The sequence below is a fragment of the Zea mays genome, chromosome 10 (assembly GCF_902167145.1).
Source record: "Zea mays cultivar B73 chromosome 10, Zm-B73-REFERENCE-NAM-5.0, whole genome shotgun sequence".
NCBI lineage: Eukaryota > Viridiplantae > Streptophyta > Magnoliopsida > Poales > Poaceae > Zea > Zea mays.
In genome coordinates this window covers 57,829,823-57,850,603 of record NC_050105.1, presented here as the reverse complement: position 1 = coordinate 57,850,603, position 20,781 = coordinate 57,829,823, and positions in this window count along the sequence as shown.

Sequence of the window (20,781 nt, the reverse complement as noted above, 5' to 3'; positions counted from 1 at the left end):
TTGATGACCTTATCAGCGCACTTCCGAAAGTGTCTCTTCACACGTGCCCACTGAGCCTGATCCACCTCGATGTCATCCGGCAATTGGAACCTCCCCTACATATCAATGGAGAAGTTAAGTTAAAGTAAGATTAGGAGAAGCAATAATGCAGTGAATTGCTTATATACGAAAGTAAACTCACCCAGAACTCGTCCCACACAGCCACCTGACAAGTCCTTGGTTTTTGTTCTGAACTTCCCCCGCTGCTACTTCTTTCCCCTGGCTGGACATAGTCCTTCAGACCCCAGTCGGCCCACTACATAGTCGTGAACCTCTCGCCATTGAGCTCCACCATACCAGGGTAGTAGAAGCGACAGAGGCTACCCAACACCGCGTTCACCTTGGGACGTCTGCCTGTACTGTCCCAAGTCAAGTCTTCCCATGACCTACAAACATTAATAAAACAAGTAAACCAGTGCAATCACGTTCATATTAAAAAATTAACACAATAGAAATAAGCCCCACCATTCTCCATGTGGCCGGATGAGCCTCCTCTCAGCAGGCCTCGGACCAAGCGCATTGCTCTTCTTATACCTAAGTATACAAGTAAATTAAATATGATGAAATGATTTAAAACTAATATCAATTAAACTAATATGCATAATAATACCTAAAGGATGTAGAACCATCTGACGCGTCGCCCGCGCTGCCTGCCCCCATAGGGTCAACCTCCTCATCCTGCTCACCCTCCTCATCTTGCTCACCCTCCTCACCCAACACATGAGCATCCTGCTGAGGAGCCTCCTGCTCACCCTCCTCACCATGCACTTCGTCTAGACAGTAGAGAAGTTGCTGCTGCCTCTGTCGGCTCTGTGAGGTGCCCTGAAAAAGCCCACTGCCCGAGCTGTCCTCGCTGGCCGCGCTGCCCCCACTCCTCCTCGATCTCCTATGCTTGAACATGTTCAACTATAGATAAATTAATGTCAAACCACAGTATATGAAACAAATAATATGAAAATTAATAATGTGAAAATTGTAATACATAGCTTAATTGATTAACTAAAAGAAACATACTAATCAAAAGTCATCCGCATCTGATGATGCTTCTTCGGCTCGTTGTTTATTCATACGCTCTTGATTTCGTTGGATCCTTACTGATCTTCTAACGACGACAGGTCGTTTGCGCTTTGACCTAGGTTCTTCAATTAAGTCGCTTGAATTGCAACAGAGATTTTCTAGGCCTTCTCCATTGGTCACATGGAATCAGTGAGCTATGTCTTGATTTGACGCCGCTTCTGGTTGAAAAACAGCATCATCGTTGTCCCTGCTCGTACTCACGTAGTCAGCACTCTCTGGAGCGATGACTTGTGGGTTGACTTTGATTGCAACCCACCAAGCCCTAAGGCTTGGGTGAGGATATGGCAGGTAGTACACCTGTTTTGCCTGATTTGCAAGGACAACATCGCACATACTGCTCGGAATCCTAGAGCTATGCTTCACCTCGACATTACCATACTTGTCGACGCGAGTCCCACTATGAGCATCAAACCAGTCGCACTCGAAAAACACGACTTTAAGTTCCTTGGGGCCATCGAAAATCAACTGTACAATGTTTTGAAGAACACCGTAATAGTCCACTACTTTGTCATCGTCAACATATGAACTTGCCAACACACCACTATTGGTGCTGGCTGCCAATGGTCGACTCTTCTCCAATTTCGCGGTTCGGAAGCGATATCCATTTACATCATAGCGAGTATAGTTCCGGACGGACACAGAGGTATGTGCCATTTGCTGCAAGTCCGGGTGCACAGAGTTTTTGGAAACCTATACAAGGAATTAGTATATGCATTATATCTTCCAAGTCCAAAATTCAAAGATTAAGTATGAACAATGAGAGAACGACAATTACTAACATAATTACGAAACCACTGCACGAAGTTTGGTCCACCTTTCAATCCATCACGTCGAAGATTTTCTAATTGGATGGTCGTAGGTTTACTAGTAGATTTCCAACATTCTTCATCAAACATGCTGGACATATTAGAAACATGGAGATTACACACTATAGAAATTATGAGATGAGAAAATGGACGTAACTATGAGGAAAACTTACTCGAACGCCTCCTATGTGCTGTCAATATTGCTATACATATATAGCATTAGCGTGTTCAAATCTAATGCTTCAATGTGACGTACACTCCCTTTTCCAACTGCTTTACCCGGATTCGCAAAAATTTGAAGGGTGCTTTGGGGTGATTCATTTTCGACATGAAGTCGCACTGAAAGCGCAAACACATTGTTCGCTCGAGCGAAATACCTGGTTGAGAATTGAGATATCTCCTTAAGGGCAAAAGCCTCCGCAATACACCCTTCGACTCTAGCCTTGTTGCGAACAGACGCCCTGAGCTTTTTCAACGCCCTTTCTATAGGATACATCCACCTGAATTACACTGGTCCGCCTACCAAAGCTTCCCAAGGCAAATGCACAATTAGATGTTGCATCACATTGAAGAATCCTGGCGGGAAAACCTTTTCAAATTTACAAATAAGAATTGGAATTTCTTTCTCAAATTTCTGCATCAACCTCTTCGATACCGTCTTTGCGCATACTTCCCTATAGAAGTAACTCAGCTCTGCAAATATGCTCCAAAGCTCATCCTTAAAATAGCCTCGAAACATCATGGGCATCAGCCTCTCCATAATAATATGGTAGTCATGGCTTTTCAAACCGATCAATTTACCGGTCTTCAGATTGACTGTCCGTTTCAGATTTGCCGCATATCGATCTGGAAATTTCAGATTCTTCAACCACTTAAATATTTCTTTCCTTTCATCTGGCTTGAGGCAGTAATCAGCTCGCGGCCTACTCTCATGCCCTTTATCGCTTACTTTCAACTCGAGCATCGGTCTCTTACAAATTTCAGCCATGTCTTTTCTTGCCTTCATATTATCTTTCGTTTTATCAGTCACATCGAAACATGTGCTTATGATGCTTTCAGCAACGTTACGCTCTTGGTGCATCAAGTCTATGTTGTGCGGCATGATCAAGGCTTTTGCATACGGAAGCTCCCATATTGATGAAATATGGGTCCAGTTGTGGTCCTCCCCGTAGCCTTGGAACCTATCATTTTCTCCTTGCTTCAGACAAGCATGCCATGCCATTATCTGCGGTGCAGTTTGCCTCTTTGGTGGCCCATTTCTGATTTTGGCTCCACTTCTGAATGCAGTAAGCGAATTCCTGAAATCATGCTTGAATGGAGTCCAACGTCGATGAGCATCAAAGAATGACACTTTCCCACCATGCTTCAATCTGAATGCATCCGTATCATTCATACATATGGGACAGCACAACCGACCATGAACACACCATCCAGACCAATCTCCATACGCCAGCAGATCATGCACTGACCACAAATAAGCAGCACGCATGGTAAACTCCTTTTCAGTATGGCTGTCATAAGCCTTCACACCTCTCCACAATTGTTTCAGCTCTTCAATTAAAGGGCGAACAAACATATTCAGCTTTGGCCCTGGATGCTCGGGGCCTGGGATGACTAGTGCAAGGAACATGAACTCTTCTTTATTGACCAACTCAGGAGGAAGATTATATGGCACAATGAAGACAGGCCAACACGAGTAAGGGCTTGCACTGGTATTGAAAGGTGTGAATCCGTCCGTCGATAGACCAAGCCGTACACTCCTAGGGTCGTTTGCAAATTCGGGATCAAACTCGTCAAATGCCTTCCACGCATCACCGTCCGACGGATGGACCATTATGTCTGGATCAGTGACGAGACGTACACCATTCTTTGGCCACGTCATATGCAGAGCTATTTCCTTGTTGAGGAACAACCTTGAAAGCCGAGGAATGATGGGCAACCGACGAAGTTGCTTAGCTGCGACCTTCGTAACTACCAATTCACCCTCATCATTTGTCACCTCGACATATCTAGAAGCTTCTCAATGCTTACAACGGTCCAGCTTGTCATCCTCCTCAAAGAATAGCATGCAACTGTTGGGACACACGTCGATCTTCTCATATGTCATCCCAAGACCAGCCAACATCTTCTTTGTGAAGTACATATTCTTTGGCAACTTATGATTCTCCGGGAGAACCTCACCCATCAGTTGGACGATGTCGTTGTAAGCACTGTTTGAAATGTTGTGCTTCGACTTTATCGCCATTAGTCTTGTGAGAGTCCCAAGAACTGACATTTGAGTGTGCTCGTGCAGTCTCTCTTCTCCCGCGGCGAGTAGCCAGAAGAATTCCTGAGCATCGCGTGGAAGCTGCCCCGGCTCCTCAGCGTTCATTTCAACATCCCTACCAAGATCATGCAACATGTCGTCCATCCTATCATGATCATCATCAAGTTCCACCTCCGCGTCAACGTGTCTAATAGACTCTCCATGCCGGTACCATACAAGGTAGTTCGGCATAAACCCACTTTTGCAAAGGTGTTTCTCCATTTCTTCCTTCTTCTGAGGCCACTTGTTCTCGCAGCGATTGCAAGGACACTTCACTAGACGACCAGTTGCATCTTTGAAAGCGTGCCCAAGAAAAGCCTTTGTTACAACCATCCATTCATTCGAATGTGCCCCATCCTTTCTCCACAAGTCATACATCACCCTCCGATCACCGTTCATTTTAAAGGCTAAACGAAAGACAAAGAACATCAACGATCGTCTGTGGCTTAGGTGAACTCCCTATTAGGTAAAGGCCCTAAACCCACCCAAGAGTGTAGACCGATGCTTGTGATTTGTGACGTGTAGCCTACGATTGCCGCGAAATTTCGGCAGCATAACCCTGCTGCTCTCCAAGCACACGCCTGAACATGGTGTGTTGGAGAACAACTGAGTTACACAACCGAAATTCCACGTAAATCGTAAGGCACATATCACAAATCACAAGCATCGGTCTACACTCTCAGGCTGTCCAAAATACGTGGACAATTCCGGAGCGGCGAACCTCACAAGCCAATGTGATGTTCGCCGTTCCCGAACGGGTGACGCATACGGTTAACGATTAAAAATAAACTCTAAACATTAAAACATAACTCGGAGACAAATATGAATTTGAATTAAAGCAATCAACAGTTAAACTAATCACAACACGACAAGATGACTAATATAAATTAATGACCTTGGAGCCTCGGCAATTATACTTGCCTGATGGCGAAAATGCGGGCGAGGCGAGGCGGGCGACGGCGCAGCTGGGAGACCTTCGCGACGAAGCGGGCGGGCATGTGGGCGGCGGCACGGCGCAGGGAGGCCGTCGCAATGCGGTGCAACGCGCCTCGGGCGGGACGACGGCGCGGCGAGGGGCGGGCGGGGTGCCTCGGACGACGGGCGTGCGGGCAGCGGCGTGGGGCGGCGTGGGGCTCGGCGGGGCGGGCGTGGAGCTCGGCAGGCCTGCATGGGGGAGGGGCGCGGCATGAAGGGGCTAGTGGCACGGCGTGCAGGGGTGGGCGTGGGGCGTGGGCCTCGGCGGCGTGGCAGCGTGGGGCTCAGCTGCGTGGCGGCGTGCAGGGGCGGGGCGGCGTGGGGCTCGGCGGCGGCGCGGGCGTGCGGCGGCGCGGGCCCGCGGCGGCACTGCTGTGAGGGCGCATGGGCTCCCTTAGCGCGCGGGGCGGCGGCGTGGCGCGTCGGCGCGGGCTAAGCGGGCAGCGGCGTGGGGCGGCGGGCGGCGTGCAGCGGCGCCGCGAGGCGAGGGCGGGCGTGGGGCGGCGGCGCGGCGACGAGGGATTGAAATGAGCGGTTTGAAACGCGCGATTGAAACGAGCGAGAGAAGGCCGAGGACGACGATGTAGGGCCTCTATTTTTGTCGGCCTCAGTGAGGCCGACGAAAATACAGGATGTTAATGACGTATTTTCGTCGGTGTGGCCTCGGCCCACGAAAATAAGTTTCTGTATTTTCGTGGGCCTGCCGACGAAAATATTGGTGGGCCTACGAAAATACGCATTATTTTCGTCGGCCTAGTGACCGACGAAAATAACGTCATTATTTTCGTGGGCCGGCCGACGAAAATATCTCGGCCCACGAAAATTTAGGCGTTTCCTGTAGTGAAGGCTAGGCTCTTTTGTTTCTTCCTCTATTTTTCCTTGACCCGAAGATCCACCAACTTCGACAACTTTCTTTCCATCTTCTTTGGAAGATGATGGATCACCAAAAGCAGCACCCCCAACACCCTGAATATATGGGCTCTCCACTTCCTCTTTGGACAAAATATCTTACCCTTCGAAGACGCCTAAGTCTGGCCTTCATCAGAGCCCTTTGTAGTTGTCAATGGCCGAGTTAGTGTTGGTCCCAAGGGACTTAGAGTAGAAAATGGTAATGGTCGGGCCATTACCTCGAGAATCCGGGTGCAACCGAATGACAAAGTAGTCATGGTTCTCTCCTTTCCTTGCTCTTGAGCAGCTAAAACTTTCTTTACAGCTGGAGCCTTCTTCGTAGTTGTACTTTTCTTCACAAACTTGGCCTTCTTCTTTTCTGGGCCCGAAGGTGGCTCTTCATCATCATCAGACCCTTCGTCATCTTCTGTTCGACGTTAGCAATTTTCTTTGAAGTTTTGCTGGTACCTTTACCACCTCATTTCCTTTTCTCTCTAGTTTCGGCAATAGCTGCAGGATCTATGTAATCTGGGTACTCAAATCTTATAGCATCTATAACTCTGTTCAGCCGAAGTTTTTCCTCAGCCCCCGAAGGTGGTTGACATATCTTCATGTTCTCTAGTCAAGTAGTTCCCACAAATTTCATTACACTTCATCTCAATCAGCTTCAACCACCCTTCGGAAGGAGCCTTGTACGGTGATTGCTCTCTAAACTCGAAGGCTAGGGTGACAAGTTCACCATCTTTGTGCTTCACCTGCTTCAGCAGTTTCCACCCAGTGCGGGCTGAGACAATATTGTAGGCAAGCACCTCTTGAATCAAGTCCTAGGTCCCAACCTTCTCAACAGCATTCTTGAAAGTGTTGTAGCATGCTTTGACATCTTGGTTCATATCATAATTTGGTCTCTTCACGCCAAAGTTGATAATTAAAGGGCTCATCAACATGTTCTTAAATTCTTTTCGAGCTTTGGAATGTACTTCAGCATAAAACCATTCTTTGGTTCAATCCCCATGCCACTTTGTGTGATATGCCAAAACTAGGCTAGCTGCATCTTTACGGTATGCAAAGTTGTAGCATTCAAAGTTGTTGTGCAAGTTATCCGCCCTGGCCTTCATCTGATAATGCAACTCAAGGATTCTGCAAAATGCATTAACATTGGTGTGTCCTCCCTGTCTTTGCACAACCCAAATAAAGGCACAAAGGCAAACAATAACATTTGGTGTCGGTTGGTTACCTTTCCAAAATTTTCGCAATAAGTTGGTACATCAGTAGACGAAACCCAGCTTTGAAAAAACTTCTGTAAACAACAATTTCATTCTTCTTTGGATTAGGAATTGTTTCTTCGCTAGGAAGTCGCACTTCGGTGTTGCTGCCAAAGTAACCAAGCTTCTTCATCGTTTGCAAGTCTTTTTTCCTTCAAAGTAGAATGACATATCTCAATATATCTTGGCTTCAACGACCTATCCTTGGGTATCTCTTGAGCAATCCTCGATGACGACAAAGCAATCATGGCTTCGAAGGTTGGCACTATGTCTTGGCGCACCTCCGAATATGTTGGTGTGATCATCTTAGCAGTTGAGCGGATTCTAACCATCTGCGAGAATTTCATGAGGATGCTCTTGCCGAAGGTACTATCTAAAGTGACAGTGGATGGAAAGCTTTAGAGGCACAGAAATTTTTGGTACCAAGTGGCTAATGGTAGTAAAACTAACCTGCTCTTACCCCGCTCTATCGCTTTTATACTGGATATCGGGCGCGAAGCGGAGCAAAAAGACGCGAGATGCGGTAAAAGTTTACCACATAAAAACAATAATGCCCTCACCTTCTCCCTTTCTGATGGGTCACCAACTCAACTCGTTTTACCAAATTATTTTACCTTCTCCATAACGAGCTTCGGGAAGGTGTTTTTCATACCTTTGGCATAAGGCTTCCCAATTTTGATTTTTGTCATCTAAGCTAATTATAAAGAACCAAACTCATTCCGCAAGGGGATACTGATGGGGGCCTACCTTGGCGAAGGTTCTCAAAACACCCTTTCTTCAATATAAGAAAATGTGTTTCAGGTAAATGTTGAAGGGTGGATGAAGCTGGCCTTCGGGTAGGGTAATGTATGGAGAAGCTATTACCATATGCACAAAATAGTGAAGACACGAGCTGAAGTCGTTGGCTTCGGTACAGAGGAAATCTTTGGACGCCGAATGACGAAGGAGAAGAAATCCAAGACTTGTGCAGCAAGAAAGAAAGAGAAAATACAACAATATCCCTACATCATTTGTAAATCATGTGTGTAAACCTTATGGACATGTTTGTAATTTTCTACAGAGCTATTCAACTTCCCTATAAATAGATGAACAGTGCCCTTCATAAATTCATCTATTGGAGGGACTTTAGATTCATTTTGTTTAGCCTTCGAAGTATCTTCGTGCTACCTTGTGCCAAGAAGTCGAAGGTATGTTTGTAAATTTGTTTAATATGAAGAGAGATGGAATAAAAATACTAAGGCATACGAGATGAGTTATATATTATATTGCCCATTGTCATTTTCACTCAATACCATTTCATCCTTGCCTCCTTTCAAGACCTTCGTCCTTGAGTTAATACTTCGAAGAAGTGTCAACTCGAGGACAAAGGTTCAGACTTCTTAATAGACTTCTTAATCTTTGTTGCCTTGTTCTTGATGCCATGTAGCAATTAAAAACAAGTGACCAACAGTGAGTGATTTGGTTGGATGAGTTTTACAATGTTTAAACTGGTGGATTATATAGTGGTATACATTAGTTGTAAATACAGGTCATCCACAAACTACCTACTTATTTCTCTCATAAATACATGTTATTTCACTTCTCTCTCCTCTCATCTTCTTCCATGTAAACATAATCCACCTATGGGGGTGTTTGGTTCCCCTGACTAAAGTTTAATACGTGTTGTTGGCCACTTGTTTTCAATTGTTGTATACAATAAAAACAAGGCAACACAATGTTAAAAAGCAGTATCCTTCGTCCTTGGAGTGTTATTCCTTCGGGGCAACCCCCACAAGGACGAAGGTTATTATATAATCTAATGGATTACATAAGAATATAATAATGATTACACATAAGATTGTAATACAGTTAAATATAATAACTCATCTCGAATGTCTTAGTGTTTTATTTCTTTCTTTGTACGTAATAAGTTTACAACAGTACATTCAGCTTCTTGATGCAAGATAACACGAAGGTGCTTCAGAGATTGGACCATGCGAAGATGTTGTACTTGGCTAAAAGTACTTTATGCAGGGCACTGTTCATCTATTTATAGTGCAGAGGTACAACTTCGTATGAAATTACAGGTATGTCCACAAAACTTGTATATGTGATTTACAAATGACGCAAGGATAGTATTGTCTTATGTCTTTATTGTCTTGGCCACAGAATCTTGTGAACACCTTCTTCCGGCCTTGTTTTACTTCTGCCTTCATCCCCTGTATAGTTATGACAACGCTAGTATCTTCGTCTTTTTCCTTGGTCTGGTTTGAAGGTATCTAGCACCGAAGCACCTGCAATAATTAGGGATGTACTGAAAAAATGGTTAACTGTGTTTTTGAGGACATTCGAAAGACGAAGGCCCCCAACACATGTTACATCTAACGTTTGAATATCAATTATATGTATTAAATATAGTCTAACTATGAAACTAATTAAAGAAATGTAGACTAAATGGCGGGAATCTCTACTACTCTTAAGAATACAGCGTAGGCGTTCACATGGTGCACGGTTCTGCCCCCCAACAGCCTCCCCCTCCGCTCTACTCCCCGAAGTCGTGATCTGCTGTGAAGCCACCATCAACGCTCTCCTCCCCCTCTGCTCAGCTCCCCCTCGCGCTTTCGTCACCGCCATGTGGACGTTGCTGCCATCAACGCCCTCCTCCCCTCCCAGATCCCGTGATCTGTTGTGAAGCCACCATCAACGCCCTCCTCCCCCTTCGCTCAGCTCCCCCTCGTGCCTTCGATCCGCTGCAGTGACCTGCTGCGAGGCGACCATCAACGCCCATGTCCCCCTTCGCTCAGCTACCCTCCCAGGATCTTAGGCGCTCCTTCGTCGCCATAATTTTTGGTCCACAACACCCGCCATCAATGCCCTCCTCCCCCTCCTAGATCCCGTCCTCATTCCTATGCTCCCCTCTCAACAGTATCTCGGTCGCGCCCATGCTCATCATCTGCTCCCCACCACCATCGCTGATACTACCGATGCCCCGCTCTGTCGATGGAAGGTGGTCGATGCAGTGATGGGCCACGGACGCCCCCGCCATCAACGCCCCTGTCCCTGCAATCCCCTTCCATCATTGGTGCTCACCTTCAATCGACGACACTGCACTTTCTCGACGCCCTCTCCCCACCTATGACTATTAAAGAAATCCAAAGGGATGACACTGCGACGTCGCCACCCGACACCCATCCTCCTCGCATCTTCCCCGTTTCAGATTCGCCCAGTCAAGTTTCCCAATCCTCTGTTCTCTTGTGTTCATGTTCAGTTTCATGTTCATATTTTCATAACTGCATATGTTCACCTTATTATACAGTTTGGATCCTTGGACCACTGAATCCCTACTACTCTCCCCCTGTAAGGTGCGTGAACTCATATGAAGCGAAGCAATTTTGTATTTTAAGTACCTCTTTTGTGAATAATATGTTACATGGACTACCTATGTTGAACAATTAGATTTATTTTAGATAAGATGATTGCTTGAAGATAAATCGTACTGTTTACTAAGGATATAGCATTTTCCCCTATTATTTCTCTCACAGTTAGTGTGTGTCCTATACTACTGATCTAGAAATTGATGTATGACAGCAAATTTGTTATATTGGAACTGCCTACATGTATGTTCCTTGAAATTTAATTGTTCAAGACATTTGTAGGCAGTTATAATCAAGTCTGAAGTTTCTGATAGGAATGCACATGTCTGCTAAACACAAGTTCTTGATGCTGTTCCTGATACACGATTTTGTTTTGGTTGAGAATAAACTTTGTTGTAAAGAAAAAATGTGTATTACCTGACTGGCATGGTGAGGGTTTTGTATACCAAACTTAGCATAATAGATTTTAGATAAATAACTCTTTTCTGTTTTTCCTTGATTATATGCATTGTTGTTTTGGTGGAGAAATACCTATGTTGTGAACACACATTGTAATACCCAATTTGTAATTTGTTAGAGATAATATAAATGGAGAAACAAATTCTCTTTATCTATATATGAGTTTGACCTTTATGTATCATCACATGTGAAAACCTTGCTAAAAAAACATAATTAATAAGATACACGCCACTAAAATATGCATCATGCTGGGACTTATTTTTGGAGTGCATTATTTGTGACAATATAAAAATAATAATAATAAAAGAAATATAATAATGAGAGGAATTTGAATCCTAAATTGAAAATTAGGGTTTGAACGTAAGAAGAGAAATGATATAAAAATATAAATAATATAAATATATTTCTAAAATTTGTATTTTTCATTTCATAATATGATTTGATAACAAATTTGCACAAGGTTTGAAACTAAATTCGAATTCAAATTGAACTTGAAAATAAGAAAGAAAAGGGAAATCAGAAAAAGAAAAAGAATAAAAAGCTACCTGGGCCGCGGAGCACCAATCTGGCCCAATAACCATTTCCCTCTGCGCAGCCTGAACCTCAACCGCGCGGCCCTGTTACCATTTCACGCGTCGGGCGAATTAGTCACTGTCGCGCGGGCCCCGCTTCGTCAGAGGTTTCTCCTCCGAAGATCTCGTGCGCACCAGAAGCTCCGCTTTGACCGCGCAAGCTCGCGATCGAGCCGGGGATTTCGGGGTCACGGGGCGCATAACTACATTCGCCTTCCCTGGAATCGTAGCGCACTCTAATTTGTCCCACGCTCCAACCCTTTCGACCACCGCCGCCGTAGGAAACCGTGTGCCGCCGCCATGATCTATGCATCGCGCCCCCTCTGCCCTTGGGCGTCCCTGCCGTACCCGTCCACTGCTCTGGGCGCGTCATCAATCCGTCATGGACCTTCAATACCGCCAATGGCGCTTCTCACCTTCGCGGGCACCCAGCAATCGGAAGGAGGAGGAGTTCACCAGCATGTGTGGTGTACGGGTGCTACATCGCGAAGACTTGAGATCAACCGACTGGGGGCCAAAATCGCTCAACAGGGCGAGCAGGTCACCGCGTGTCGCCTCCAGCTCGTGCCGCCGTCCCTTGCCGACCTCGCCGTTCGATGGAAGCGGTGCAGTAAGAGGGTTCCCGACCGTGCGATTGGAGCGGGCAGGGTAGAGATTTGGCGCGCATTGGACATCGGGATGGTCTGATTTCTTCACCGTCACCCAAACTACCGCAATGCTGCACTGCCGCATGGTCACGCGATTTGGCGCTGCCACCGTAGGTAAGGATTTCCCTAATGCATTCACCACTCTTCGGACATCGCGTAGGAGTAATCGTAGCGGGCTTTGGTTGAGGGAGCGCCGAATTGGGGCCGCTCCGGCCAGGGGCGCCGCCGTGAAGATGGGGGATGCCGTGGTTGAGTTGAGTTGGGGGAGATGATCGCCCGACCGTTGGATCTCCTTTTGATGGCCGGATTTGGTGACTGCGTAGCGTTTCGGATAGGAGTAACGAGGACCGTCTGATCTGGATCGGACCGTCCGCGAAGCGTACCGGTTCATTAAGCGCCTAATCTAATATGTACCATCGGATTGAAATCTAGCGGCTCAGAAAGAACCATACCCCTTCGGCCCTGTAAAATTGCGTAAGAGACCCTAGGTTATTACAAAATAGAACCCGCCGTCCCGTGCACTGTTGGCTGTGTCTCGGGAAGTTTGCAAGGTCGCCCCTGGACTTTCCAGAAATTGGCGCCCAGTCCAGAGCACGTTTAAAACATATAAATGAATTAGTAAAGGTATTATTAATACAAAAATAATTCCTAGAACTTAGTTAATTCATAGAAAATTCATTTTAGCTCCAAATTGAGTCATTCCAATTCCTAAAATTTGGTAATAATATTCTCTATCATTTAGAATCACTGTTTCGACATGAACTCTGTTAGAAAATTAATTTATCATCTAATCCTATTATAATCACATTAAATCTTAGAAAATTCATAACTTGAATTCTATAAATCCAAATTTAGTGATTCCAGTTCCTATGATCTCATTTTAATGTGTAGATTTTTACTGTATATTTCATTTACATGTTTGATGTGATGTTAATTTATGCTATACCATGTATGTATTGTGTTGATGCGAGTAGACGAGCAAGCCACTGTGGAAACTGAGGTTCAACAAGTAGAGGTAGCTGAGCAGGAGCTCATTGAAGGCAAGTTGTGCCCTTGATCACTTACTTTCCCAGCCATGTTCTTATTAATTTTAATGATCTGCATAGGATAATTTTGATGGGAGCCTTTATGTTACCCCAGTTTTGATTACCTCTATACCTTGTTCACCCCTGAAATATTTTTGGGTAGTACTTGCTATTGCTTTATGTGGATTGGGTATGGAGATACACTATTCATGATTATTCCGTTATTAACTTGTTATTATTATTGTTCATGTTAAGATCATTAAATTAATGGGAACATGGAGCGACCACCCGGGAAAACAGTGCTACCACAAGGGTATAATGGGACGCCCTTGGCTGACTAATTAGGAAAGCTAGTGGAAGACTACCTTACCCGAAAGGGGCAAGGGCAGTAGGGGAGAGGTCAGTGCGGGGAGGTCCCTGGTTGATTTTGCTGCGATGGCTGTCAGCCAGGAACCCTGTACTGGATCTTCCTATAAACTGTAGCGGGTTTTCGGAAGCTAGTGGAACTTTGTAAAGGCCTCGTAGTGGATCCCTAGCCATTCACCTCAGTAGTGTCTAAGGGCCTTGCAAACCCAGGCGACATGGGATACACGACTTGTGGGTAAAGATGCGCAACCTCTGCAGAGTGTAAAACTAGTATACTAGCCGTGCTCACGGTCAAGAGCGGCTCGGACCCTCACATGATTAATTATGGAACTTAAATTCAATTTGACATTTGCATCGCATTTGGGATTATTTTACTATTATTGTTCTTTATTATTATTAAGGTTTGGTATTTACTTACACTTAGTAATTGCTAATAAAATTTTGACCAACTTATAAAAGCAATGCTCAGCCTCAACCTCTATTTCATTGTTCAGCCTTACACTACATGAACTCCCACCTTTGGTGAGTTCATGCCACATTATTCCCCACGACTTGTTGAGCTATGAACGTATGTGAGCTCACTCTTGCTGTCTCACACCCCCCCACACAGGAGAAGAGCAGATGGTTCAGGAGGAGCCACAAGGCGAGGAGTATGATCTGATCTAGGTGGCGTTTTCTCAGTCGACATTGGCGCCGACGATCCTTAGTTCGTTTTATGTTTACACTTCTATTTTTGTAATAAGTCTTCCGCTATGTAATAATTACTCTGATGTTTTATGACATTGATCTCTATACACTCTGTTATTATATATGTTGTCTTCTTGGCGCATGTATGAGATGCACCCGGCTTTGTCCTTTAAAACCGGGTGTTACAGAAGTGGTATCAGAGGAAATGTTGACTGTAGGACGAAACCTAGATAGAAATGGACATCCCTTACCTACTTATCTTACTCTGATTCATTCCATACTTACCTTATCTTGATCCTGTCTCACCTTTTGCTATTCTACTCTGATTATTCTTACCTTTACTACTCTAAGACAAGATGGATTTCACACCTTGGAATCCTACAACTATGAACCTTTTCAGAGGTAGGGAACCTAAGACGAAATTTAAATTATTTTCTCTATTAAAAATGTTGGTTGATTGTTCTGATGATCAATGCCTGATTTGCTTCTTTGATTGAGTGAAATGTTATAGATGGACATCTTAGCATGTACCACCATAAGGTAAAGTATTAGCTTTAGTGGATAACACACTAATCTACTTAGCTAATAAATCCCCCGCAGTAACATTCCTCGTAAATACTCGTCTTGTCTACAATTCTTCCTTTCTTACCCCTATACTGTTAGAAGAGAGCAGTATAGACTTGATCCTTGGTATGTCATGGTTAAGAAAGTCAAAGATAGTTGCTAAGGGAACCACATAACTCACCAGTTCCAAAGGAGAAAGATTTGAAGTTGGAATTGCAGTAACTACTGCCACCAGACTAGCGGCATTCTTAGTAGATGGGAAGTTTGTTGGTGTCAACATCCGTGTGGTTAGAGATTTTTCGAATGTCTTCCCAGAAGAGTTTCCAGGGATGCCACCATATAGGGAAATTGAGTTTATCATTGATCCCTTACCTGGGCTGCCCCTACTCCCAAACGGCCATACAAGATGTCCGTAGAAGAACTAAAAGGAACTTAAGAAGCAATTAACGGAATTACAAGAGGATGGGTACATTCGTCCGAGTTCTTCACCTTGTGGAGCACCAGTTATATTTGTACAGAAGAAAGAAGGATCACAAGCGATGTGTGTGGATTATAGGACCCTTAACGATGTCACTGTAAAGAACAAATGTCCACTACCCCGCATTGAGGATTTATTTAATCGGATGAGAAGTGCAAGTGTATTCTCGAAGATTGATCTCCGATCGGGTTACCATCAAATGAAGATTAGGCCATCAGATATTCCCAAGACGGATTTCTCGACTCGATATGGATTATATGAGTTTACTGTTATGTCATTTGGACTAACCAATGCACCAGCTTACTTCATGAATTTGATGAATAAGGTGTTTATGGAGTATTTGGACAGATTCGTCGTGGTATTCATCGACGATATTCTTATCTATTCTACGAATGAAAGTGATCATGAACAACATCTAAGGTTGGTGCTACAGAAGTTACGAGATAATCAACTCTACGCTAAGTTCAGCAAGTGCGAGTTTTGGATTGACAAGGTGCCATTCCTTGGTCATATTATTTCTAATGGAGGAATAGCAGTGGATCCTGCTAAAGTGAAGGAGATAATGGAGTGGAGAGTGCCCACTACAGTTACGGAGATTCGGAGTTTCTTGGGACTCGCAGGATATTATCGGAGATTTATTGAAGGATTTTCTAAGATTGCTAAGCCCATGACATCGCTTTTGGAGAAAGGAAGAGAATTTAAGTGGGATGAGAAATGCCAAGAGAGTTTTGATCAATTGAAGGAGAGATTGATGTCGCCACCAGTATTGGTTATGCCAGACCTACAGAAAGGGTTTGATATCTATTGTGATGCATGTGGCCAAGGCTTAGGATGTGTACTCATGCAAGAAGGACATGTGATCGCCTATGCATCTCGTCAGTTGCGGAAACATGAACTGAACTACCCTACTCATGACTTGGAACTTGCAGCCGTTGTGCATGCACTTAAGATTTGGAGGCATTATATTATGGGAACCAAGTGTCAAGTATATACGGATCATAAGAGTTTGAAGTATATTTTCACTCAGAAGGATCTCAACCTTAGGCAACGCCGTTGGTTGGAGCTTATTAAGGATTATGATTTGGAGATTCACTATCACCCAGGCAAGGCAAATTTGGTTGCAGATGCCTTGAGTCGGAAGGAGCATGTTCACTCCGCTTTCGTTGTCCAGCTACCTGATGAATTAGCAAAAGATTTTGAGAGACTCAACCTGGGAATTGTTACACATACGGAAGGAGTTACTATTGAATTGGAACCTACCTTGGAGCAAGAAATTCGTAAAGGTCAGGTTGGTGATGCCAAAATCCAGGAGATCAAGGATCTGATAACAGAGGGTAGAGGCCCAGAGTTCACAGAGGATGAGCAAGGCACGATATGGTTCAAGAATCGGATCTGTGTTCCCGATATCGATAGTCTTCGGGAAACCATATTGAAGGAGGCACATGATTCAGTTTATTCTATCCACCCTGGGAGCACTAAGATGTATCAGGATTTAAAGCAAAAGTATTGGTGGTATGGACTAAAGAGAGATGTGGCTGCACATGTGGCTATGTGCGATGTGTGTCGAAGAGTTAAGGCTGAACACCAGAGGCCAGCCGGACTACTGCACCCACTGAAGATACCCGAGTGGAAGTGGGAAGAGATTGGTATAGATTTTATTACTGGATTGCCTCACCCCCGAAAGGATATGATTTGATATGGGTTATTATGGATAGATTGACCAAATGGCTCATTTCATTCCGGTCAAGACTACTTATAAGGGATCTCAATTGGTAGAGTTATATATGACTCAGATTGTGTATTTACATGGAGCATCGAAGAAGATCGTTTCGGATAGAGGATCACAGTCTACCTCTAGATTTTGGAAAAGTTTTCGTGAGAATATGGATACAAAGTTGAATTTTAGTTCGGCCTACCAACCTCAGACTGATGGACAAACTGAAAGGACTAATCAAGTATTGGGAGACATGTTGAGAGCTTGTGCCCTTCAGCATGGTAGTAGTTGGGACAAGAGTCTACCATATGCTGAGTTCTCCTATAATAATAGTTACCAGGCCAGTCTGAAGATGTCACTGTTCGAGGCTCTATATGGTAGGAAGTGCAGGACTCCTCTATATTGGGATCAGACTGGAGAAAGACAATTCTTTGGGCCTGAATTGATTCAAGAAGCAGAGGAACAAGTCCATATAATTCGAGAGAATTTGAGGGTGGCTCAAACCAGGCAAAAGAGCTACACTGATAATAGAAGAAGACCACTGGAATTTGAGGAAGGAGACTATGTGTATCTCAAGGTGTCACCACTTAGTGGAATGAGGAGATTTAAAGTCAAGGGCAAATTGTCCTCTCGCTACATTGGACCATTCTTGATCTTTAGAAGAGTTGGAGAGATAGCATACCAACTCAAGTTACCTGATAATCTATCTGATGTGCATAATGTATTCCATGTGTCTCAACTTAAGAAGTGTCTCCGTGTCCCTAAGGAACAGTTACCAATGGAAGAGCTCAGTGTTCGGAGTGATTTGACTTACACGGAGTACCCAATCAAGATTCTTGACACCTTGACTCGAATTACAAGGAATAAAGTGATAAAGATGTGCAAAGTGCAATGGAGTCACCACGGTGAAGACGAAGCAACTTGGGAAAGAGGAGAAGAGCTTCGTATAGATTTTCCTCACCTTTTCCCTAGATCTTTCTAAATCTCGAGGACGAGATTCTTGTTAAGGGGGGTAGGATTTGTAATACCCAATTTGTAATTTGTTAGAGATAATATAAATGGAGAAACAAATTCTCTTTATCTATATATGAGTTTGACCTTTATGTATCATCACATGTGAAAACCTTGCTAAAAAAACATAATTAATAAGATACACGCCACTAAAATATGCATCATGCTGGGACTTATTTTTGGAGTGCATTATTTGTGACAATATAAAAATAATAATAATAAAAGAAATATAATAATGAGAGGAATTTGAATCCTAAATTGAAAATTAGGGTTTGAACGTAAGAAGAGAAATGATATAAAAATATAAATAATATAAATATATTTCTAAAATTTGTATTTTTCATTTCATAATATGATTTGATAACAAATTTGCACAAGGTTTGAAACTAAATTCGAATTCAAATTGAACTTGAAAATAAGAAAGAAAAGGGAAATCAGAAAAAGAAAAAGAATAAAAAGCTACCTGGGCCGCGGAGCACCAATCTGGCCCAATAACCATTTCCCTCTGCGCAGCCTGAACCTCAACCGCGCGGCCCTGTTACCATTTCACGCGTCGGGCGAATTAGTCACTGTCGCGCGGGCCCCGCTTCGTCAGAGGTTTCTCCTCCGAAGATCTCGTGCGCACCAGAAGCTCCGCTTTGACCGCGCAAGCTCGCGATCGAGCCGGGGATTTCGGGGTCACGGGGCGCATAACTACATTCGCCTTCCCTGGAATCGTAGCGCACTCTAATTTGTCCCACGCTCCAACCCTTTCGACCACCGCCGCCGTAGGAAACCGTGTGCCGCCGCCATGATCTATGCATCGCGCCCCCTCTGCCCTTGGGCGTCCCTGCCGTACCCGTCCACTGCTCTGGGCGCGTCATCAATCCGTCATGGACCTTCAATACCGCCAATGGCGCTTCTCACCTTCGCGGGCACCCAGCAATCGGAAGGAGGAGGAGTTCACCAGCATGTGTGGTGTACGGGTGCTACATCGCGAAGACTTGAGATCAACCGGCTGGGGGCCAAAATCGCTCAACAGGGCGAGCAGGTCACCGCGTGTCGCCTCCAGCTCGTGCCGCCGTCCCTTGCCGACCTCGCCGTTCGATGGAAGCGGTGCAGTAAAAGGGTTCCCGACCGTGCGATTGGAGCGGGCAGGGTAGAGATTTGGCACGCATTGGACATCGGGATGGTCTGATTTCTTCACCGTCACCCAAACTACCGCAATGCTGCACTGCCGCATGGTCACGCGATTTGGCGCTGCCACCGTAGGTAAGGATTTCCCTAATGCATTCACCACTCTTCGGACATCGCGTAGGAGTAATCGTAGCGGGCTTTGGTTGAGGGAGCGCCGAATTGGGGCCGCTCCGGCCAGGGGCGCCGCCGTGAAGATGGGGGATGCCGTGGTTGAGTTGAGTTGGGGGAGATGATCGCCCGACCGTTGGATCTCCTTTTGATGGCCGGATTTGGTGACTGCGTAGCGTTTCGGATAGGAGTAACGAGGACCGTCTGATCTGGATCGGACCGTCCGCGAAGCGTACCGGTTCATTAAGCGCCTAATCTAATATGTACCATCGGATTGAAATCTAGCGGCTCAGAAAGAACCATACCCCTTCGGCCCTGTAAAATTGCGTAAGAGACCCTAGGTTATTACAAAATAGAACCCGCCGTCCCGTGCACTGTTGGCTGTGTCTCGGGAAGTTTGCAAGGTCGCCCCTGGACTTTCCAGAAATTGGCGCCCAGTCCAGAGCACGTTTAAAACATATAAATGAATTAGTAAAGGTATTATTAATACAAAAATAATTCCTAGAACTTAGTTAATTCATAGAAAATTCATTTTAGCTCCAAATTGAGTCATTCCAATTCCTAAAATTTGGTAATAATATTCTCTATCATTTAGAATCACTGTTTCGACATGAACTCTGTTAGAAAATTAATTTATCATCTAATCCTATTATAATCACATTAAATCTTAGAAAATTCATAACTTGAATTCTATAAATCCAAATTTAGTGATTCCAGTTCCTATGATCTCATTTTAATGTGTAGATTTTTACTGTATATTTCATTTACATGTTTGATGTGATGTTAATTTATGCTATACCATGTATGTATTGTGTTGATGCGAGTAGACGAGCAAGCCACTGTGGAAACTGAGGTTCAACAAGTAGAGGTAGCTGAGCAGGAGCTCATTGAAGGCAAGTTGTGCCCTTGATCACTTACTTTCCCAGCCATGTTCTTATTAATTTTAATGATCTGCATAGGATAATTTTGATGGGAGCCTTTATGTTACCCCAGTTTTGATTACCTCTATACCTTGTTCACCCCTGAAATATTTTTGGGTAGTACTTGCTATTGCTTTATGTGGATTGGGTATGGAGATACACTATTCATGATTATTCCGTTATTAACTTGTTATTATTATTGTTCATGTTAAGATCATTAAATTAATGGGAACATGGAGCGACCACCCGGGAAAACAGTGCTACCACAAGGGTATAATGGGACGCCCTTGGCTGACTAATTAGGAAAGCTAGTGGAAGACTACCTTACCCGAAAGGGGCAAGGGCAGTA